We start from the raw sequence: 25311 nt of genomic DNA, 5'->3' as shown, positions 1-25311 counted from the left end.
TGTATTAGCCTATTTTGGCAGTAGAAAATAGCGGTAGCAGAAAAAACTGCCATTTCTGCTCGCCGTTAGCTGCCTACAGGTGAGTCGGGTAGTCACTGCCACTGGTTGTGCGTGCTCCATGTGGATACCGAGCACAGTGCGCGATTCAAGATAAAAATAACACAAATCAATAACGCGCGGTCAAAAGTGAACACCAAGTTTACCAAGAAACAATAAAAATTCCACGATGGCAAGGTGCCTGACTTGGGGATGGGGTGGGGTGGGGGGGGGGGGGTAGAGGAGAGAGACCATTTGACAAAAAAGAAACCGCGCGTACTGGCGCATTCTTGGCGGTCATGAACAGTCTGGGGCCTGGAGGAATGAACAGGGAAAATATTTGACAAGTCGAAGACCCAGCCAGGATTACAAACGTAATGATTCTTTATTTCTCTCATTTAATTTGCCTATAATAGGGCTCTCTCTCTCTCTCTCTCTTTCTCTCTCCCTTTCTCTCTATTTCCTTTTCTATTTCTTGTAAGAATTGTTTGTACTTACCGATAAAGAAAAATGAAATAAATAAACAGTGTTAAACTTGAAATGCCTTATTTTCCTGCTTTAAAATACTTCTCCATTTTGTACATTATTTCTATTCTGAGTTATGAAAAAAAGAGAAAACATGTTGCTGATTGTTACTCTAAAAGTTGTTTATTCCGAAGGTTCGCTAATCTAAAACGTAAGAAATAAGAAATTTAATCTGGGAACAAATTCAATTCATTTTCAGATTACCAAGCCTTTTCCCCATTTTCACATTAACCAAACTACAGAATAATGCTACAAAAAATGTTTGGATTAACAAACCCTCATATTTTCGGAAGAAAAACATTGGCACAGGGATTTTGCGTGTTTCAGATTTGGAATAACGAATTATAGAATACGTACAAATGTATCTCATGTCTTCTTCTTCTTCTTTTTTCATTATTTTAGGAATAATGAATACCGGACAAACAAAAAATTAAAGATGTCAAACTACGACAGAAACATATGAGAGAGAGAGAGAGGGGGGGGGGGGGGAAGAAAGGTTACTGGTCGTTACTTTAAAAGATCGTCACTCCCGAGGGTTCAATTATCCAAAAACTGGGAAAAAAGCGTTCTTAAATCGAAAAGAGAAAAAGATGAAAATTAAGTTTCGTTATTTTGAAGTCCTGTTCACTCAAAAACATTCCATATTCTGAATGTTCGTTTATCCGAAAACGAAATAAGTAATTTCTTGCGGCGTAATTCAATTTCAGATAAACGAACTTTTCGAACCACAAATCAAATTAAACAAACCATGATTAAATTTGTCGGATTAACAAATATCCGCACATGCAATATGCGTGTTTCGAAATAACTACCATCGGGATAGTGAATCTTATTCTTTTTCGGAATAACGAGCACCACGCAAACAGACGCGATGCCAAACTAAAATTCAAACCTATTTTTTCTCCTTTTTTTACCACCCGTCTATACACGTTTTCTGAACATTTCCTTATGCCCGACTAAAAAAATAATATTTGCACGTTACTGTGAAAGTTCGTTTATCCGAAAATGAAACAAGCTAGCTCGAGAGTCGATACTCTGAAGGTTTGCTAATTCGACAATGAAAAAAGGAAAAAAAATGTTAATCTGAACGTAACATTAGCTTTGATTTTCTGATGGTTCGTTAATAATAATAATGATAATAATAAAGAGGTTTTGTAATTCCTTTTTTAGATTCATGTCCGGATAAACGCAGCTATGGAATCACAAACATTCTTGCATTTTTTTTTGTTTTTTTTTTGTTTTTGTTTGTTTGTTTGTTTTTTTTTTTTGGGGGGGGGGGACGAATCATATTTCATTGTTACACTTGCGAGCATCTACATTCATTAGACAGGGCTCGACACTAACTGTGGCCCGGTGGCCCGGGGCCACCAAAAAACGCACGTCGGGCCGACAATATTTCAGAAATGAAGATTTTGGTGGCCCGATCGGGCCACCAAAAAAGTCGGATGTTTGCTTTTACTGTTGGAAATGAACAGCGGTAACAATCGGCTCCGTAAGATGCTAAAATAATTGGAAATGAATATCGGTAAGATTCAGCTCCTTACGATGCAAAAATTAATGTCAGATATTTGATTTTGCGTTCGGAAATGAATAAGAATAACATTCGGCTCAGGAAGATGCTAAAAGTAAATGTCGAATGATCCCTTGTAACGTTCGGAAATGAATAACAATGATATTCAACTCCGTACGATGATTAGATAAATGTTGGATGTTTGTTTTTACTTTCGAAAGTAAATAGCAATAACATTCGGCTCCGGAAGATGCTAAAATAAATGTCAGATGATTGCTTTTACGTTCGGAAGTGAATAGCAGTAATATTCTGTTCCATACCATGCTAAAATAACTGTCGGGTGTTTGCTTGAAGATTTCGAAATGAATAACAGTAATGTTTAGCTGCGTTCGATGGTAAAATAGTTATTAATGTTTTATGTTTGCTTTGACGCTTGGAAATGAATAACAATTATAGTATTCAACTCCGTACGATGATAAAATAAATGCCGGATGATTGCTTTTACATTCGAAAGTAAATAGCAATAATATCAGCTCCGGAAGATGCTAAAATAAATGTCGAATGATCCCTTTGACGTTCGAAAATGAATAACAATAATTTTCAACTCCATACGATGATTAAATAAATGTCGGATGTTTGCTTTAACTTTCGAAAGTAAATAGGAATAACGTTCGGCTCCAGAAGATGCCAAAATAAATGTCAGATGATTGCTTTTACGTTTGGAAGTGAATAGCAGCAACATTCTGCTCCATATGATGCTAAAATAAATGTCGGATATTTGCTATAACATTTCGAAATGAATAACAGTAATATTCAGCTGCGTTTGATGGTAAAGTAAATGTTTTATGTCTGCCTTGACGTTAAAAAAAAAGAAAAACAGTATAACATACGGCTCAGTACGATTTAGAGTCTCGACGATCAGTATGTACGATGAATGACGGCGGCGGTTTAGACAAAAATGTGGAAAAAGAAGTACTTCCTCACGGCTCATTCTTCCACCTCTGTAAGTAGCAATTCGCTTCGTAGAACAGTATACGAAATACACAGATTACGTGTGGCGAACATTACTCGTACAGTATTGAGTTTATGTTCATCCATTATTATTACAAACAAAAACATGCACAGAGAGCGAGTGATCAGCTGCAGCATGGACCTTTTTGCTAGGTCCATGGCTGCAGGAAGTCTTGCGTCGAACGTCGAGGGGCCAGGGCATGGAGCTGGCGCACATGTTCGAAGTACACCGTACGTACAATAGTAAATGTTCCCATACACACACGTGTTTACGCACAGCTCTCACTAGACCGAGGAAGAAATCAGAGCACGAACACTAATATATTTACACACACGCAAACACACACAACGCAGTGCGAACCACACACCAGCACAGTGCATTCAAGAACAGCCGATGCAGACCAGCTGAGAGCGAGACGTACCATCCAGCTTGCTGTGACCGGATCTACTTTTTGAAGGCACGGAACCGACATGCGGACAAAAACGTCTGAAAGAAATCTCTTTTATGCGCCGCTAGCATTCACAAATTTCATACTTTATGAGGATGAAATGTAAGGAAAAACTGTGAACTCCAAGGAGACATGCAAGAAAAATCCTGATAAACTAAATAATTGGACTTGCTAGGCTCCTAAACACAACACTGAAAACAATTCACGGTAGTAGTCTATGGAGCGAACGTGTACTTTCAGAGTACGAATCCAGTGCGTGACGTCATCGGGAAGGGGTATCGGCAGACCGTTCATCGGGGCATTTCGGGTTCACTTTTTCATCCGATTTCAAGAATTAATAAAAAATAGTTGGGATTGTTCTTTTCTCTCGATATTTTGTGTACATCTAGGACAGATGTTCAAATTCAATATTTTCTTATCAAATTTGTGTTTCGTTCTCTTTGAATTTCTACTTTAAAGTTTTCCTTGTAGAAGGGCAGTCCTTGCTCTATGAGACATGCTCTTATCTCATAGCAACATTTGTTATCTTTGTTTTCAGAGATGGAGAAAGAATCTATGCCATGAGAAGACTTGACTGATGCAAACTTTGAATAGTAAACATAAATTTACTTATATCAGTTCTGTAGGGTGCCCAAGTTATGATGTTTGATAGGGCCACATAGAGTTGTATGCAGCTGCCATTTTGCTTTACGGTGTGTGCCTTCTTGAATTAACAAGAAAAGAATAAAGACAAATGAAACAAACATAAATGATAATTTTGCACATATACACTTAGTATACAGTGTATTTTGAGATCTGTAGTGTTGTATACTTTATCATTGATTACAATGGCTTTGAAAGAAAGGCTTTGACCAGAGGTATATCAGTGGAGGAGAATCACATTTCTGTACTTCTCATTGGCTGTACAAACTATGGTGCAGAGAAGAGCAACCCCTGTTTTCTTTTCTTTTTTTTTCTTTTTTTTTGGTGGCACAGCCAATGTATATTTTTATAAAAAAGGAGGGGAAAAAATGGAAGAAGACCTTGTTAAGTGAAGATTGGTGACTTGAGGTCTTTATGATTACTCCCTAGGGGCATGTTTACCAGTTCAGGGTGTGTTGACTTGTGATAGCCTCTCTACCCTGTGACATGCAGCATTGTTGCAAATTTGTGCCCAAGGTGTGTATAGAAACATGATCCTCATAGGTGTGGCTGGAAGATGAGGGAGGATTCTTCTTTAACCCTTGACCTTTGCTTGACCTCGGCTGCTCCCTGACCAATCAGAGTCTCCTGGGAGACCAATTAATCCCTCAACCCCAGTGAAGTGTTGTTATGGCAATCGTAAATGTTGGTAAATTGGGAGTGCTCAGATTCTAACAAGTCGCTGAATTCAGTGACACGCATCTCTGCCAAGTTTGTGTCACTCAAAAAAAAAAAAAAAAAAACTGGAGGAACACACAACTCAAGCATTCAAACAAAAACTAAAGATACAGCAGTCACCCTCTTTCCTGCAGAGGCATTACAAAAGGTTTAACTTTTTCTCTTGCTCTATGTACTTCCGTTCTCTGTACTGTGTGAATCTAGATAGTAATTCGAGGAAACTAGTGAGGGAAAAAAGTGATTGAAAAGTCTTAATTTGTAGGGAATGTGAGGAGAAAGTGAGTTGCATTTGATTTGAAAAGATGCAAGGGTGGGTGTTCAAATCGCAGAAAGATATTTTTCTTTTCCAGCTCATTTAAATTTAAACTCTGTAATCTTGTGAATGCAGATGTACACTCGGCATTCTTATCACAATTGAATAAGAATGGATCTCATGATTTTAATGCATTCTCAGCACTCAACCATACAAATGGATCTGTAAAATCCATTGTTTCTTGCAATAGAGCACCACGCACAGCTTGCACTAACTGTAACATGTGCCTGCAACTTCTGAGCCAATACCAGATAACAGTGCCAAAGAGGCTTTTGTGTGTATGGGGAATGATAATACACACAAGGGCTTTACGCTACAGTTGTACCTGGTGTGAATGTTGCAATGCACTCAGATCTGGTTAGGAAATACATAGGAACCTACAGTCTTTCTGTTCATATCCCATCATTGTGACATGTGACAAGGCAAGAATTAAGGGTGTGTACAGTTCTGGTCGAGGTGGGGATTTAGCTTTTAACATTTTGCGAGATATTCAGAAACCTCTCTCTGAGATGTCAAAGAGCATGCAGTTCTAAGGGGGTATCAAAAGTTTATTCGATGAAAATCGGTTTTGAAATGGCTGGGATATCCAAAAACAAGGTGAAACAAAGAGATCTTAATAAAGTTGTGGCATGTCGGCTTTTATTATTAGCACTTTTTTGGATATCTCAGCCATTTGAAAACCAATTTTCATCAAATAAACGTTGAATCCTTCTTAAAATTACATGCTCTTTCATATTTCACAAGAGGCTTTTCATTATCTCACTTAGGAATGTTCAAAACATGAATCCCCACTTCAACCAATACTGTACAGTCCGTTTAAAGGTAGATGAAAGGAATTGATAAGGGAAGAAAACAAATATTGGTAGGGACCTGTTGATTGTGTGACTGACTTTCTGGTGATACGGAATGCCATTTTCTGTCTGGAGAGAATAATTTCTATCCTATTCTTCTCCCCCCCCCCCCAATCTAGTGGTTTTGAGAGTGTGTATAATGTGAGCTGTCTCCAGTGACAGGGTAGCTGCCTGTGTTTTGATACAGGCTGCCAACATACTGTCATCACCACTTCTTGGTGTCCCCCAGGCCAGCCGCCACGGAGGGCTTGCAGATGACCCCAAGTGGCCCCACTTATACCAAACCGGGGGACCTCGCCCCGAAAATGCCTCTTTCGCTGGCCGCTTGGTGGTAAACAGTCATCGATTTGCATGCTTCAAGCTCCACATGCTCTTCAACAGCCCTCTTTTCCTTGAAGGTGGGGGGGGGGGTGGGACTGGTAGGTGTAAACTATTATGCATGCAGTGTTTACTGTGATGGGCAAACATTTATGAAAAGCTACATGTACAATGTAGGCTTACAACCTGTATTGTAAAAATTTATGTACACCTGTTCCTCATTAACATTCCAATTTCGTTCACGTACACCATGATCTTAGATAATATGTGTGGCGCTCCGTCGGAATGAGTCAAAAGTCGCAAAAAATGAAATCGTAGTTATGCCTATAAGTGAATTCTACAGACTCTAAGCTTTACACTGATATGTAATACAACTCATTTCGACATCCCTATAGATCATAAAAACGAATATTAACCACGTTTGTTATGTCAGTTGATTTTCTAAATAACGGAGAAAATCGCTCTCAAAGTTCAGGCTATGTTCATGCTCACAACCTGTTTCTTTCACGGGACGAAACAATACAACTGTCCTGCTTAGCGACGGCGTTTACGCTCCATCGCACGCACTACCGTATAAGGCGATAGCTTGGGTATGTAAGATAATCAACCAATCGCAGGACAGGTCTATCATTAACGATTCTGACCAATACGGCAGCCCGAATGTAAACTTCGGCGCGTTTGTGTCCGTGCCGCAGCCGCCGCATGAATGAGTCGGTACGCGTTGTGTGTCGGCTGCGTTGTGGTTTGCCGCAATTTTTAACTCACAAACAATAGGAAACAGTAGAAAGAAAAGAAGGCACGCAATGCGTCTTACGAGAAGCGTCTTTTAGCGAGGGCGTTGATCGCTTCCATTCTCCTCCCATACATGTTGTTGTCAATGGAAACTAAAGAGGATGCGTTTAGCAAGTACCAATACCTAAATAGAACCTGAGAACCTATTGTAGGCGGGCACGCAATGCGTCTTACGAGAAGCGTCTTTTAGCGAGGGCGTTCATCGCTTCCATTCTCCTCCCATGTTGTTGTCAATGGAAACTAAAGAGGATGCGTTTAGCAAGTACCAATACCTATTAAATAGAACCTGAGAACCTATAACAAGCGGGGGTTCAAAAGACAGCATCGGTAGAAAAAGTCAATGAAGTTGATTAACGATAGTCGTCTTTTGAGATCGTGTTCTTTGCGTGTACTTAAAACCCTAAAATTACGCACATGGTCGTAATGTTGCAGAGCATCAAAAACTGCTTTCGCGTCTTTTCTGCTGCAGCTGTATACAGCCGTAACATTATGAATTCCCGCCATATTAAAGGCACATTTCCTTTATAGGCGTTGCGTGCACAGTAATTATCGCTTATCAGAAGTATCAGAAGCAAAGGTTGATGTAGGCTTGACAGCTTCACGTTGGGTTTACAATGATTCTCAGTCACTTTTCTAATAGCATAGCATATAAAAGACAATTAACTTGTAGCTTAAGCGGATTTTTTTTTTTTTTTACATCACATGTGCAGTTACAATCTTTCTGCGTTTGAGAAGTGGATCATAAATAATAATACTGAAAAATATTCGGAATTAATACTTAGGCCTTCTTCACTTCGTTTTGTATTCACAAACCTTATCAGAAAAAAAAAATGATTGCTTGATTACTTTCGGGTAAAGGAACTACCGGAAAGGAACCGCATTTAATTTTCTTGTTAACGAACCTAAGCTAATAGCAAACCATATTTCATTGTGTGATTAACGAACCTTCAGAATAATCAATTGTATTACCCGCCTCCCCCAAGGAAAAAAAAAGCATTTCAATGTCATGCGTTGTCAATAGCGATAAAAGGCCCGTTTTTATTTCGTAGTGTGTCTCAGTACTCCTGTGCTTATTTCTAAGGATGTGCCTCTCGTAATGATTGCGATTGATGTTCAACTATTTCTTTCACGCGAGCTTGAACAGGAAGAAGCTAAAATTCAGGCAAGGAGACGAGTTTTCTTCCATGAGATGCAATCATTAAGACACATCTATTCACGAAAGTTGTGTGATTACTTATGTGCTAAAGAATTGTGTCCATTACATGAATCAGGCACTATACAAAACGGTTGAAATCTACTGAAAGTCGAACTTCGTTTTGTTTTTTGTTTTTTGTTCAATTTCATTTCAATTTTAAGCGGGGATAGATAGAAATTAGTTTGTCTATACTGGCAGGAGACATTACAGTTTTCCAGTACATGCTCCGCATTTAAACAGTCGCCATTTGTTCGTGGTCAGAATCAGATAATGGACACGTGATATATTATAAAAATGAAAATAGAAAACAACGAACACGCCATATGTACAAACATTATGAACTTCAATGAATTAAACTTACCTGTGATATTCTGCATAAAAAACAAGCACGCCGATTAAATGATTTAATATAATTAATAGAGCACACAGCGATATCATGCATGGCAGATCAAATCAAGTTCAATTGGTGAGAAAGCTAAATGAAGTTAAAAAGTTGACTTCTTTTCGTTTCTCTTTCAATTCATGAAAACAGAATTACATTGTATATCTATTGAAGAGGATTGTCTCTGCTGCGAACGATCGCCATATATAGCACTGTTAGTCTCCTGCGCAAATCCGAATCCCTAAATACTTTAATTTTTGCTTGATAATGTAATAACCCTGCTCATAATTTCATAAAGGACTCGCAAATTCAAAGTTTCAAACCGTATACTAAAACATTATATTGTATACGGTGTATTTCAAAAAACATTTTGAATGCGTTGCGTGTTAGCATGTTAATAGCACCAGTCTGCCTTTTATTTTCCGTATACGTAAAGCGCACAGAAACGTAACCAAATTTTACAAAATACAGTGAAATGCATTGTACGGCGTGGTACTATCATTAGAAGTATATCCCATTCCTTTTTACTTTTATTTGCTTGAACCAAACCATGTGTCATTTTCGTAGCGACATCACTAGGAATTAGAATGTATGAAGATAATCGTTACTCATTTTTTTTCGCTACTATTATAGCATTTACATTTTCCAACTTTTATTGACATGCAGTACTATGTTACTGTATTGTTACGATTACGAATGTTGATTATGAATTCAAGACTGGTTTATTAATCGAACTACAAAGGTAATAGCTGTTTTGAAAGTAGTTCGATACAAGTTCAAAACGCGATCGAAGTCATTGTCATAGGGGGAACTGATAGCTCTAGAAAACTTGTTTAGGCTAGTAAAGATTGCCGTATAGGCAATCTTTGTAGAAAGTTTTGACTTAGGCCGTCTATTGAGTATTTTGAGAAATTTAATAAAGAATTATTTGTTTTGATTATGTCAAGAATTAGTTTGAACTATGAGAATAAAAAGGCGCGGTTACCCAAGCAATGTCGTAGTTCGATTAGACAGTCATGATGGGTAAAGTGAATTCATGACTTGACTAATCCTTACTGAATTGATGATCACTTCTGTAAACCATCAGTTATGTCTTGTAATCGTAGTCAAAATTCTTTTGAGCGATGAGACGAAAACCAACAAACAAAATGCCGTGTATCATCGCTCGAGATTCCAACATTTGGCGTCACCCGACCAACAATAAGTGACAAATCAAATGGAATATTATGTTGTGGGATAGCAGACTGTGTTACGATTTTTATATGTTTCGAGCAATTGTTTAAAAAAAAGAGAGAAAATGAGGCAAAGTTCAAGAAATTAGAAAAAAGCACGTAAATGCAGGCGATCATGTTTGATAATCATAGTAAGAGATTACACTCGGGCCGTGCGGATGTATATGATTGCCTTATTTACATGTCTGATTTCTGTAAAATATGTGATATTTAAATTCAAGTTCCCTTCCCTCCTATAGGAGTTTTGTTGGGTTTTCGCTATAGGCATTTATTAGGAAACGCTGTAAAAACGACAACAAATGCCTACTATACATCAAGAGATGACCTATACATACATGAAACACAAAAAAATCTCTACGTTCTGATATAAATCAACTGCTTGTTTGTTTGTTTGTTTGTTTGTTTATTTGTTTGTTTGTTTTGAATTACCATGGTCTTTGTCGGGGGAAAGATGAAGAAAAGTAGTAGAGTGTATCACTCTCAAATCCGGATGATTGCGATAAGTGTGTATCCCCGCCCTTTCTATACAGGTAAACGATTTAAGCTTGGTATGCTATTATAAAAGCCTGCATGTGTCACGCGGAAGAACTGATTCCGTGATCACTTTTAGCCTTTCATAAAATTCACGTTTTAAGATGGTAACGATAGCTTGTAGGAGATAGAGTAAGTTAGTGTTACTGACTGTGGTTCTGAACACAAAAGGAGACTGAAAAATTCCTTTACAAATTAGCAGACATAATGCCGATCCTCCAACACTGTTGCTCCATTCCGTCATTGATTCTGCTATCAATGGCGAAGAAAGAATACTGGTTGCGTGATTATCCACCCCTTGATAGCAGGAAGTTTACCTTTCATTGTTTAAGGCTTCGTTGATGCGGGGTTTACTCGGATACAAGGCGTGAACATTGCCGTCCGAGTTCTTTCATTCGAAATTCCTCAGAATACGCAATTCAATGGGCAATTAGCGCTGCTACTTGGCAAAGCTGTTAGCCAACCCAATTGTCCCAATTCTTTGCAGATTTGACCTCTCACATGTCAGCTACACGCAATACACGGCAAACAGCTTTCATTACAAACATTCTGATTAAAAAACAAAACAAAATGAAGAAGCACACTTTTGAGTAGCGACACAGCTTTCTGTCCCTTTCTCAAATAGGTCCTACTTCTAAAAAAAATACACAGATGACTAGAGTCAGAATATCCTCCAAAGGGAACACGAGCTATCTGGGCATTAATAATGTTTGTCTTCCTATTTCTCTCCATGCCCTCACGGCCCAAACCATCATAAGTAATAAGGCAATAAGTTTCATTAACCAGGGAAATAATAGTACGCATTACATACATTTGGCGAATTATCACACAAATTGTCGACTTTGTAAAAACGAGAATAATTGACAACTTAGGCCCCACTATATCTCCAGAGATGAACTTAAAACAGCAAGTCACATACCAGGGAACGAAAGTTATGATTATTTGAACAAATTCATTAATGAGGCCAATTAATAACCGTTGTAAAAGTACACACACGCATAAAAAAGGTTTCGAGTTCGATATGTGATCATTGTATTAGCTCATAGATAAAGTATCATAAATTTTGCGTGATCGTTCGTTGGAATTATTTTTTTCAGTGCGATTTGTGCGTCATGTTAATCACCACTCATTGAAATGGAGTGCATGTATCAAACGAAACTCGCTGGTCATGCAATCAATAGCCTTGGTCAGCTCACTATTATTGCGTAATTCTATAGCCCTCGCCGCTTGGCCGCCGACGCCGCCGCGCGCACCATGCTTTGTTTTGTCTTCAAAGGGGTCAAGAGCAATGCCTCATTAGCATACACCCTAGCAACGGAGGCGGAGTCTCGATCTGGCAAGAACAATAGGTGCGAAACGCAACGCAAAGGCGAGCGTTCGAAAAAAATGTAACCGAAAAAAAATTGTCTCAGAAAAACGGTGATTTGGGACACTTGTACTCATTTTCACACGCTGAAATTTTCTGTACAAACAGATAAAACATAAATGAATCAAAATCCGTCATAAAAGAATTTCGACCCGAGTAGTGCTTCCCCTTCATTTTCGGCTCATTACGGGAAAACTCCCCGTGCGACTTATGACTCATTTTGTCGGAGCGCCACACATATTGGTAAATGATTGAATTGTACTTGGTAGGATTGTTGATTTTTACTTTATTGTACTTTTTATATCTAATTATTTTTATTTTATGCAGTTATTCATATTTTGTATTTAGTTGCTTGATTATTTATTTATCTTTCCTTGGAAAAATATTCCCAAAGTGAAGAGCATTTTCCACTCATTAATATTGCACCGATACTCATAGAAGTCTATCCAGGGTTGGCCTGATTTCTCCAATTAGAGAAACATGGAACATCAGTTCTTGTTTTTGCAGATGTTCCCCCAAACTGATCATACCCCCTCCCACCTTGTGGGTGGGTGGGATTGGGAAACCAACCCTAAATGTCTACCAATTACTCTGAACCATAGCATTTTCTGGACCATGAATGTCAAGACATACAGGTTGTCTTCCAGTTAGAGTAGGAACAAGGAATCAACCCATAGGGAATGTCCTACTTTGTATAAATTGTGCCCTCATGCACACTGTATACCTGCCACATATGGCATTATTGACTGAGCAAATATTTGATCAAGTGGCCCCCAAAACCATAGGTATGCCACATATTAGCCCAGGAGTGAACTCTTGGGTTTACTACTCCCAAGCGATGCGCAAGCTGTATCTAGACTTTTCGGTAATCGTGTAGAAATGCACACCTACCGTTCGCTTCGCTGTTTGTCAATCAAATTTTGTGCAGCTATTGGAGATGCTAAATTGAACCATATCAGAGAGTTTTCATGGAATGAGAAAGCCGAAAAGGTAAGAAAAATGAGAAATCGGAGTTGAAAAGTACGTCGGTCGCGAACATAGTCTCCGACGTAACTAGTGCACCGATTTCGCAGAGAACGATGTCAACGATTATAATCGATTCTGGTAGTCTCTAATTAGCCGCTTACTAACAATATCGAACTCGACTCGTGCAATACGTGTAGCCCCAAGGCCCTCCTTTCTTTTTCGTATTTTTTTTTTCCTTATTGTTAGCTCACCCGAGTCGAAGCAGGGAGGCGTGGGACCACCTCCCTGGTCGAAGGCTCAAGTGAGCTATTGTGATACAATTGTAGTTCTTTGTTTTCATTGCCACTATCATGATAACCACTATTCAAATTATTGATACGATTATTCATACCAGGATTAAGACATCGATCCTTTCTTTAAAAATTGTGGCAAGTATTGATTTTATCATGAAAAAAAGTTGATAATAATTTAGATTAAATTATTTAATTTGAATAGTATTGAAGGGAATAGAATGTGGTTGAAGGAAAAGTGGAAGAAAAAGGTTGGGCTATTAGGGAGAGAGAAAGAGAGAGAAAAGAAGATGAGAAGGAAGTTGAATTCAAAGGGGATTTGTTTCGAGTAATTTTCATCATTCATAGGCCTAATTTAATTAATTAATGAGAATAGTATTACAAAAAGTGTATGTTATACAATCATGTATTAATAAAGTGCTCATTTTACCTAAAAAGAAACAGAATATTGAAATTGAAATGGTAATATGTTTTCGATTGATAAGTTCAACTTACAGTAGAAAATAATTGTTTTTATGATAGTATTTATTTTTCCATTTCATTTTCATTATGTATACAAAAACAGCAACCCAGTATTTGCTTTTGTTTTGAAGTAAAAATCCATTTTATTGTGCAATATTCATGATGGATAATTCCCATTTTTTCATATATCTTTTACTGTTTTGTACACATATTATCCGTCCATCATTTAGTCAGCAAAAAATGTTGACAGATATACAGTCACATGCAGGAGAAAATTAACGAAAACGAAAAAAAAAACAAAAAACAGACGCATCAAGATCACTTTCTTTTTTTCCACATTATACTGTCGAGCCGACGTAATTATTGTGGTTAAACACCAAACAAGCGGCTGTATTACAGACTACAACGATCGATTATTCTCGTTATATCGCTCTCCCACATAATCGATCATCCATCATGCTGCGCTGAGACAGTCGTCGATCGCGATCGGCGTACTTTCGAGTCAAAATTAGCTACTTTTCTTCTGTAATTGACTATGAAATTTCATGAAACCGTCATATATGGTCCATCTAGACATTTCTGATAACCAAAAGAAGTTTTCATTGACAAATTAAGGAAGGAAATGGTAGGTGTGCATGGTGTGCATTTCTACACGATTACCGACTTTTCAACCATAGGTGGTGGTCCTACACTACTCAATCGTGTTTCACCTCTAGTGGCCTATTAATGCATTGCAGGACTGACATTCATGTGCCCAGTACATGATGTGTCTTCGCCAGGCAGGGCATGCTCATTTGTGCCACAAATTGCAACATCTCCTGTTCCCTGGTTAGTCCAGTTGGGTGGAAGGTCACATGTGGAACTGGGAAACACTCCATCTGTTCCTATCCTGTTACATCGAATTAAAGCGCTGCCCGCCTTGTACATAACATGATATTCCTGTCGATGGGCAATTTGTCTTTTTTAAATAGGACTGTGAAGGGTCTGATCCAAAAATAGTGTTCACTTGGACTAAATTTTCATATTGACACTTGTATTTCATGTTATATATCATATAAAAGCTGAGAATCTGCAGTTTTCAGAAAAGTTCGTGTCTAATATATTTGACGTCAGACTTTTCCGTAAATTAGCCGTAAAACATGAAAAGCGCCCTCTTCGCGCGACGGGACGGACTTTACTTTTTCAAGTAATTTGCACAAAAACTACAAAAGTAGGGGAAACATCAATTCTTATAATAGAGTACCCTTCCTAGGAGCAATTCATATCTGTTATTCATTTTTTTCATTATAGTTAAATTTTGGGTCAAAATCTTCATTTTTTCTTGAAAAAACATGTTTTTCAGTACTTTGACACAAAATTATTATTTTTTCTGTATGATAGACTTGAGTTTGGTCACTCATATTCCATAATGTATCAATGAATTAGTGGGGCTCTATATCCATGACACTAAATTAAATAATTCTCTATTCATAAGAAAATTATAATTGTCCAACATAATGTCCGTCCCGTCGCGCGACGGGACGGACTTTACATAATGGTAGGCGCGACGGGACGGACTGCACATGTAAACAATGGTAGGTGCGACGGGACGGAATTTTTATACCATAATGGGATAGAAAAAGAGTGTCCCTAACTTGGAACAGAATAAAAAGACTACAATGTAATTGGCAAACTTGTGAAAAGAGTAACCATTGTATGTGGTCAAAGGAAGGTATCAGTGTAAAAGCTCAATCTTCATCTCAACCAATACTGTACTCTCCCTTAAAGTTTGATGTTCTGCTGATTTGTAGTTGCATTCATTTTACATGTACATGAATAGCCTTTTACTGTTTGGAGTAATGTACTAAGATCTATGCTTACTTTTTGTTTCATATTTGTCCATGATGTAATTCACCAACTTATTTTTAGTAAGGCAATTCCCATTTAGACATAGAAAAAAAATAATTGTAAATTACAAATGCACAGTCTACTCTGGTAGTCAATACTGCATTAGATAAGCCTGAGTCTCTTGTTCATGTGTTCTAACTGTATTTTTTTTTTTTTAAATTGAGATTAATATTTATCAACATGCACACTCTTACCATGTCTGAGAAATGGGGAAGAAAAATTGCCACAAAAAGTTTATGAGAAAAATGGGAAAAAGCATTCTTAGACAATTGTTTGCATTTCAATACTGAAACATTGATTTTGAGCATCCCCATGTTGGAATGCACATGGGACATTGACAATTCAAAATTCTTCATCTAAAAAATACATAAACCTGTTTCAATTCTTAGACACTTCTGACATACAAGTTTAAAAATACAATTTATGTAAAAAAGAAATGTCCACAATATTACTGCAACTCAAAAAAGAGGTGAAGTTTTAAAACTGAAAAACTACAGCATGGTTGTCAAAAACTGTGATCCTAATATATGATGCTCAACCCCTTGTGGATGGAAATTGAAAAAAAAAAAACCAGCATCTGGATACTAAGATTATCACAAAATTACTTCCCCAAAATGATTTGCCACTACTCTGAGTGGCGTTGTTGCTGCTGAAAACTTGTATAGACTTTATAGCAGTCAGTCAAATCGTGGAGGTAGAATCAAAGTTTGTGCAAATGACGTGCAACATATGAGTCTCATTTTCACTCATAACAAAAAAATATATATGTTTCTGGGAAAAATATAATCAAGGATTACTATACCATAAGTGTAAGGATTTTTGTGTGATGAAAATCTTTAACTATAATAGTGATAACTGTTACTGAAATTTTCCATCATTTCTCAGTAGTTTAAATCTTGGTACTCTACACTAAAATGTTATAAAACTGTGTTAACCACAGGCTTGAACACATTTTGATGAAAATTAGTCAGTGTTGAAAATTTCCCATTCGTTTTGTACATAGTACATATCGTTTCGTCCCGTTGCGCTATGGGATGGAATTCAACACCTTTCGAGGAAATTACTTAAAAACTATAATATATTAGATCTGTATGTTAGCTATTTTGTTGAAGTAATGTAGGGAATAGTAGCAAATAATGCCACATACAATTTGTAGCATGGCAAGTCTGGCTCGTCAACGTTGATACAATTCCCCTTTGAATTTTGTTTAAAAAAACAGTGATTTTTTATGCCTCCGCCACGAAGTGGTGCCGGAGGCATTATGTTTTCGGGTTGTCCGTCCGTCCGTACGTACGTCCGTACGTACGTCCGTACGTCCGTACGTCCGTCCGCTTTCGTTTACGCGATAACTTGAGTAATATTTACTGGAATTTTACCAAACTTGGTCCAAGTATGAAGTATGATGGGGCAACGATTTGATAAGATTTTGGGTGAAATCGGCTAAAGGTCAAAGGTCAAAGGTCAAGGTCAAATCATGAAATTGTATCCGTTTACGCGATAACTCAAGACTGTATGAAGCAAATTTCACCAAACTTTGTCCGAGGATGATGTATGATGGGACGATTACTTGATTAGTTTTTCAGTGAAATCGGACAGAGGTCAAAGGTCAAAGATCAAGGTCAAATCCTAAATTTTATCTGTTTATGTGATAACTCAAAACTGGATGAAGCAGCTTTCACCAAACTTGGTCCAAGGATGATGTATGATGGGACAATTAGTTGAGTAGATTCTAGTGACATTGACAAGAGGTCAAAGGTCAAAAGGTCAAGGTCAAATGCTAAAAATGTTGCTATTTCCCCCATATCTATGCAATGCCCGCAGTTATTTTCTTGAAACTTAGTGTAGACATGTACTACTGCGTAAGGATTCTCCAGAGAGAGTTTCATGTCATAAGGTCAAAGGTCAAAAGGTCAAAGGTTAGGTGAAAATGTTGCAATATCACTTTTCTCGCAAATGGTTCAATGTATCTTCATGGAACATGGTACATATGCATGTACTGACTGGCAGGGATTATCTAGGGAATTTAGGGGTCATGGGTCAATAGTCAGGGGTTCAAAGGTCAAGGTCAACTCCTCAAAATGTTACTACTGTATTTCCCTCATACATGTATACTAGTATATGCAATGATTGCATTATTAGTTTTAAAAGTGTTTAATATATGTACATGTATTACTTGATGGAGATTCTCTTGGAAATTTCCAGCCAGAAGGTCAAAGGTCAAAGGTTAAGGGTCAAAGGTCAGGTTTAAATGATAAAAAAATATTTTGTACTGTAATTACACTCTTTCTTCATACCTTGAAAATTATACTCAATGCATAAACTTATAATAAGGTCGGTCAGAAGTCAAGTAAAAATTTTCAATTCCCCAAATATGTGTACCTGCACTCTTTAATAGACAATTATAGCAAACCCAGTTCGTGGAAAGTGAACATTCAAGATATTTCTGACAAACCTGTTATTTCGATATTTTGCCAGTTACTGTATGTGAAACTGTCATCACACATTGTCAAGACATTGTACTATACACCTATTGGGAGAATCATGCATTATGGCGGAGGCATCAGTCGCCGTAGCGACATTTCTAGTTTTAAATTCCGTCTCGTCACGCCAGTAAAATTTTTGGTTCCATGGAAACAAAACAAATGTCTGCCTTGTTTATAGTGCACTTTCATGTAAGCTTGATACATATGGCTGCTATAATGCTAACATTTCTTTTTGTGAGCAAAAAATTCTCTTAAATTCCGTCTCATCGCTGTCCCTTGATTTTTTGGATCAAACTCAGAGGCACATTTTTGTTTTTCTCGCTGGAAATTGGAAAAAAAAATGGAAGAGAAAATGAAGAGTATCCACAGTTGCCAAGATTGTCATTAAAGACAGCCTTTGCATTGTTGGATCAAATCTTGGTGGAAAGATTCAATCTTTGGGCAAATGAAATGCCATTGCAACATTATCATTCATGAAAAGTAATTTTCCTCGAGAAAGAAAATCAAGGATTACCGTACCAAAAGTGTAAGAATTCTTGTAAAATGAGAATTTTTGGCCTTATGATAATAATTGTTGATCAAATTTTTCAGCATTCATTAGTAGTTTGAATCTTTGTGTGCTTAATCTACACTAAGATGTTATAAAACTGTGTTTTCCAAAGTTTAAATACATTTTGATGAAAATTAGCCGATTCTCTAGAATATCCCATTCGTTTTGTACATAGTTCATTTTTGTCCGTCCCGTCGCGTGACGGGACGGACTTCAACAGCTTTTGAGAAAATTACCTAAAAAATAAAATCTATTAGATCTAGATGTTTCTCTATTTGTGGAAGTAATGTTTGGAACATTGACAAACAAACACCACATGACATGGTCTGTATTGCTCATTAACTTTGAATTAATTCTCCTTTGAATTTTCTTCACAAAAACCAGTGATTTTTTCAGTCCGTCCCGTCGCGCTAATAAAATTTGTTGTTGCCATGGAAACAAAACAGATGCCGATCTTGTCCATAGTGCAGTGTGATGTCTTGATGTAAGCTTAACACATTTGTAGTACTAAATGGCTGCTAACACTTAAACTTTTTTTGTTTTAAATAAAAAACCCATTCAAATTCCGTCCTGTCGCGCTCCCTTGATTTTTGGATCAGACCCTGAACCAATTCTGGCCCCATATTATGTGAATCATGGATTCCAGATGGACCCATTTCCTGAGTAGATGTTGTTTGAAGTAGAGAATGAGTCCTACAACCCCTTTCCTTCCCCCATCAAGGCCACATTATTTGACATGATGTTAAACTGCTTGTCCCCAAGAAGAACAGTCTGTTCCTGTTTTGTACAAATCATACATATGTCCAATAACCGTAAGTATGAAAAATCATCTTAATTTATAAAATGGTGTGTTTTCCTCAGCCGTAATACTGCTAATGAGCAGTAAAAATGCATAAATTTACAAAATTAGACTCAAATCATGAGTGTATGACAGTGTTGAAAAAAAAAAGAAGAGATGAAGTTTCCTCTCGGTTCATTAGAATACCACAAGTGATTTCATGAACACCTCATAGCATCTTCTCAAAACTATCTCACCTATGTAGCCTCCCCCTCCCTCCCCCCCCCCCCCCCCCGCCCCCCCGGCCCACTTGTACACCTGCCTGTTTCATCTGAGGTGACTTATACCCCTTTCATAAACTCATCCTCCTATTATCCGCATAAGAATAATGCGGACAATTCAATAAAAAATGCGTTCACAAACTCTAAAAATAATCCGCATTATTTTTACGAGCGCCCGTCCTGAAAAAGGCGGATAATCGTCATGGTGACTGCACACGCCCCTCCTGCGGGAAAGACAGGTGACGTTTGACCGCACCCCGGCAATTATCCGCATTATTTGGGTTTGCGTTCATAAACTCAAAATCTGGTCCCGATGCTGCTATTATGCGGATAATAGAAGGGTCGAAATAATGCGCATTATTCTTTCCCCGCTCCGATTTTACGACCAAATGTTGCGGATATTATCCGCATTATTGAGTTTATGAAAGGGGTATTATAGGCTCTTTGTTATTTTATGAAGCAGTTGAAGATTGGAATGGAATGACTGGTAACCTCACGTTGACTTTGATGTGAAAAATCTAAAGCTCACCGAGTCAATACACTGGCACTATTTTGGGCAAGTACAGTACATTGTATGTACTTCTTTCTTTCAGGTCAGTAAAAGATATCACTCTACTCACCCAGTACGCAAGAGGAGGGAACAGTTGAATTTGGCACTAGTTACTGATCAAGATTCACACTTCTTGAGATGTGAAATGTACATTCTTGATACTATTACTGGCCCAATGTTTGTCACATTTTGAATGAGGCTTCACTATTTCATATGTTATTGTCATCTTGAACCTGTGGGTACAGTTTCCCTTTAAAGGACCAGCAGGATGACTATTCTGTCTCCTCAACCCAATGCAAAGAAAGAAAAAAAAAAAAGATTTACATCACGTGCATTGACTTTTTTTTTTTTGCCTGGGGAAAGCAATTGACTTAGTGCCTGAATAATTGGAGTAATTGAAATGACCAGGGAGCAAATTGCTGCTTGCTGTACAGGAGGGAGGTAAAGCCGACTGCTTCTTGCGGGCTGACTTGCGAGATATGCAGAGCTCAGCCAGTTGTACATTTCTACACGTTGGCTTGCTGCAAGTATCGCAGGGGCATACTGTCATTTGGGAGAAATTAACTAGGTCAATTTTGTGTGTGTATGTGTGTGTGTGTTTGGTTGTTTTATTATTGTTGTTGTTGACAGGGTCAGAAATAGATGGGTCACCCACTTTGTGTTTGTGTGCCTCTGTAAGGACACAGAGGCATCTGCTTTAATAATGATACAATGGTGATCAAAGGCCAAAATGGTTTTGAGTAATGGAAATGAAGCAGTGCTTTAATATGTAGGAGCAATCTAATCCAATGATTTTACAGGCCATCTCCAGTCAATTCATCTTAATAAGAAAGACTGTCTTCAAATTGATAATTTATAGTCTATGTGGTGAACTTGTCATTTCAACAGTCAAATTCTATTTCTAGCTTTAAACATTGCAGAAAGATGATCACAAAGTAAGGTTTGTTGTACTTATGTCCTAATATGGCTGTCTTTCTGTCCCCCCCCCCCCCAGCCATTTACAAGAGGCTCATCTTTCCGTAATGTTTTTAACAGATATGTTTTAAAAAGCAAACCCTGAACCATGTAGGGAGTTGTTTTCTTGGATGAATTATTCCACTCTGAAGACATGTAATTGTCTCCAAATAATGCTAACCAGAGAGATGTATCAACTTTTGTCACTAGGCATCTCCCCTTTCCAGGTAAAAGCCTGGTTGTGATGCAAGTCTTAAAATAATCAATGAGCAAAAATGACTCAAGACCTTCTGAGCATTACTCGGAAAGAAACAAATGATGTAGGCTAAATGCTGTGAATGATATGAATGTCAATTTTGCAAATTATGTCATTTAAAGTGATGATGACACCAGAAACTGGATTGAAGCCTTTCAGAGATTACATGAAAAATACAGACAAATTGAAATCAATAACATCATTTCTGTCAGTGGGATGAAGTCCACAAACATTCATGAATGTAGGTAATTGATTGGTAATGACAACTTGTTGTTACAGGTGTAGTGTCATGGGGGGGGGGGGGATGGGGGGCATTGATTTGGGCACATTGCAACCCGCTGTGTTGAATGTTCGGGGATAAGATTTGAATGGCAAAGAAAGACTGGATGACTTGCAAAGGGGTGCACCACAAACCTCTAGCTCTTGCAGCATTGGCTCGTCCCAAGTATGAGGTCCTGCTTCACAATGTGGGAAAATTACAGTGGTTTTGCAGAGACGAATACACAAACACACCATCATGGGGTGACATGACGCTAAAACATTGCGAGGGAACTTTGTCAGCATCAATGTTGGGAGCTGATTGATAGTCAAAACAGTGATCTGCACTGGCTCTCTCTCAACTCCCCTATCCAAATATACAGGACAGCCTTCTGTTATTTCTTTTTTCTTATCTTTCATACAGAAAAAGGGCAAGGGTATCGGTGGAAATCAATAGTGAATGAAGATAGGGATAGGGAGAAGGAGAGGAAGTGGAGGAGAAGGAGGAGACTGAAGGGGAAAAGCAGGAGGAAGAAGTGAAATGTTCTTTTACTCATTCTGTTTGACAAAACAACAACAACAACAACAAAACAACTGTTCAGGCTTTGTGGCTTGACTGAAATATCCCATTTCTTGCATCATGTTACACAGACATGATGTCAATAATATGATACTAGTATTTGATGTAATAGTAATTAGTAATGATAATAGTGATGGTGATAATGATAATGATAATGATACAATAGTGATGATGGTGATAATAATGATAACAGTGGTTTTCATTTTATTATTAAAGTACCCAAAGTACTTTGGGTTGTACCAAATTTCAAGTTTTTGACAAAATCTCTCACAGTTTCCTTCTGTGGAGGTTTCTGCAGGAATTTCGTGCCTTTTTTATGACCTATGAAAGCCACCCACACACAAAAAAAAAACCCAAAACAAAAACAAAAAAAAACAACCCAGTAATATCTGAGAAGATGTCAGTGATGTGTGGAAAATGAAACTTTGTTATCCTGATATATACAATACTATTCCTCTCTGTGAGTGTACGTTTGTGTGCGTGTGTGTATCCCCCTTGTGCATCTGTGTATCGTGTCTGTCTCTGGCAGGAAATTTACAGGCAGGTGAGTGATTAGAGAGGTGCCTGTCTTTTGGCAGGTGTGCATTGTTAGGCTGCAGTGAATTATTACTGTCTCTTCACCTGCAACAGAAAAGAACCATTCCAGGTGAAAGAAAAGAGGATTCTTTTTCAAGGTGCAACCTGTATTATTTTTTTCTCTAGGAGAAAAGGAGAATTTAAAGGACAAGTTCACCTTCATAGACATGTGGGTTGAGTGAATGTAGCAATATTAGTAGAACACATCAGTGAGAGTTTGGGGAAAATCGGACAATCCGTTCAAAAAGTTATGAATTTTTGAAGTTTCTGCTCACTCACGCTGGATGAGAAGACTGCTATAGCTTGTGATGTCACATGTGTATGACGATATAAAGAAAGAATGAAGAAAATTCAACATATTTTCACTTTTCTTGCATAACAACAGAACACTTGCATTCTCTCTCTCAGAAGGCAGGGGGAATAATATTACCCTTAACATATGTCAGTAACAAGTCAAAGAAATTTGCACTTTATTCAAAAAGTGAAGTTTTGTGAAATTCTCTTTTTATTTTCTTTATATCGTTGTACGCATATGACATAGTCTTCTCATCCAGCAGTGCCTGTACAAATACTCTAAAAATTTGTAACTTTTGAACGGATTGTCCGATTTTCCCAAAACTTTCACGGATATGTTCTACTAATATTGTTGCATTCACTCAATCCACATGTTTATGAAGGTGGACTTGTCCTTTAAGTACCCATACCCCAATAGCTATAGAAGATGGTGACCTCTAAATTACAGACATGCAACCGGTTTTTGTATCCAGGGAAACAACAATGTTGCCATATATATCCTTATCATTGATGATATATCCACGCTAGTCAACGGGGCAAAATACCTTTGGACAAAGAATTGGGCCAGAAAGCAGCTCGAGGGGGAATCTCTATTTTGTTTTGTTCTTTATTTTTGTGTATGAGCAGTGGAGTGGCAAGCATCCCTATTTTGTAGGTCATGGAAATGTCAAGTTTGAATGGCAACTGCGTGCTTTCGAAGGAGTAATACATAAGGTACGAGTAGTGTGTCCACGACAGTGACTTCAAATGTCATAGCCTTTTCATTAGTAAGGTTACCTCTGTATTGAAGTATATCTCTCTTCTGTTCTCTTTCTCTTCCTCCTCTTTATTCGTTAAATATCTCTTCTTTCTACATGTATCTCTCTTCCTCCTCACTTGTGATCCATATATTTCAGTACTTTGTAAATTATACTTATACCATAGTACTGTATATATGACATTATAATATAGTATATATCATTATATATACATTGTATTGTCTTGTATTATATTATATTAAATCATATCATGTAGTATATATGTAATATTCTAATTATATAATAAGGAGGGTCATTTGACCAAAACCTTGAATTTTAATAAGGGAGTAATTAGATCCTACATCATTGTCCAAGAGATAGCAGGACTACTAAGCAATTTAACACCAAAGACTGAGTAGAGTGAGTTTCAAACATGCGCTTCAGAAATAGGTTTTCATTCTTTGCATGGAATGTATGGATACTCACCTAGCAACTCTCAACAAAAGTTCAGAATGTGAGGAACCACAAAAACAACAAAAACAAAGCAAAACAAATTGAGATTTCATTTTTGGCTGACAAATGTAAACGTCGCCTCACGTCCTTGAATGGAATAATGAAGGGCAAGAAAAGTCGTCCGATTTGACAGTAATTGTTACCTCTTGGCGCTCTGGGGGTATGGCAATAGAATGTCCTCTGAACTTCCCTCTCTTTACTGTCACTGGCTATTTTTACATACCCCAGTTGTTTGTATGTGTGTGAGCGATAAGTGATGAGTTGAATCTTGTCAAGATACGAGGTGATAATAGACACTGCCCAAGTGCGCTGTGATATGTCAATGGGGTTTCAAGTAACCCAAAGAATAACAAAAACAGAGATGAACCCTGTAGGACAATTGCTGTAAGAATGAACAAAAATGAAAAAGTTTTATGTGCAATTAAAGTAGTGATGTATTGATAAAAAGAGGGACAGCTATGTTATTCAATGGGACAAATGTGCCAAAAAGTTGATGACACTTTAATTTCTTAAACTCCATGGATCCAGAAAGAGGCCTCTTGCCGTGCCAGTGTTTACTCTTTTAAATGCAGAAATTGCATTCTATTCTGCATGAATGGAGTTGAATCGATGTGTACTGATGAAATGATATTGCACAGCAGGGCAATACAAAGGATGATATGGACCAGGCAAAGACATAGGCCCTACTTAAAGGTCTTGTTTACCTTTGGGAACAGTGATTTAAAATTTTTTTTCAAGATATGACATTTAATGCATATGTGTAGGTTTGTTGTACAACAAAATATCCTATCATATAAAATTTTCGCGATAAAGCCTGAAATAAAAGGAGATTCTCAATAAACCATAATTGTAGACGGTTCAGTCCGGAAACATTTTTTATTAAAACTATTGTTTACATTTTGTATATTTAACAATACTTAACATCGATTTTTACCAATTAAAATTTTACAGCTCTGGTTGTTTCAATATGATTCTTAACTGACATTTTAGAACTATTTTACAGCACTAATGCTGGGTTTTTGTTTC

At 37.5% G+C, this 25311-nt stretch overlaps 1 protein-coding gene across 1 annotated transcript in view; it reads left to right on the top strand.

Annotated features, from left to right (window-relative positions):
* Positions 1 to 25311, top strand: part of LOC140243719 (partitioning defective 3 homolog) — a 122041-nt gene that overhangs the window by 41063 nt on the left and 55667 nt on the right.

This window comes from Diadema setosum, chromosome 20 (genome assembly GCF_964275005.1).
Source record: "Diadema setosum chromosome 20, eeDiaSeto1, whole genome shotgun sequence".
In the NCBI taxonomy this organism is placed as follows: Eukaryota; Metazoa; Echinodermata; class Echinoidea; order Diadematoida; family Diadematidae; genus Diadema; species Diadema setosum.
Note: the sequence above shows the minus strand (reverse complement) of the source record. Positions and strands in the feature narration are given on the sequence as shown.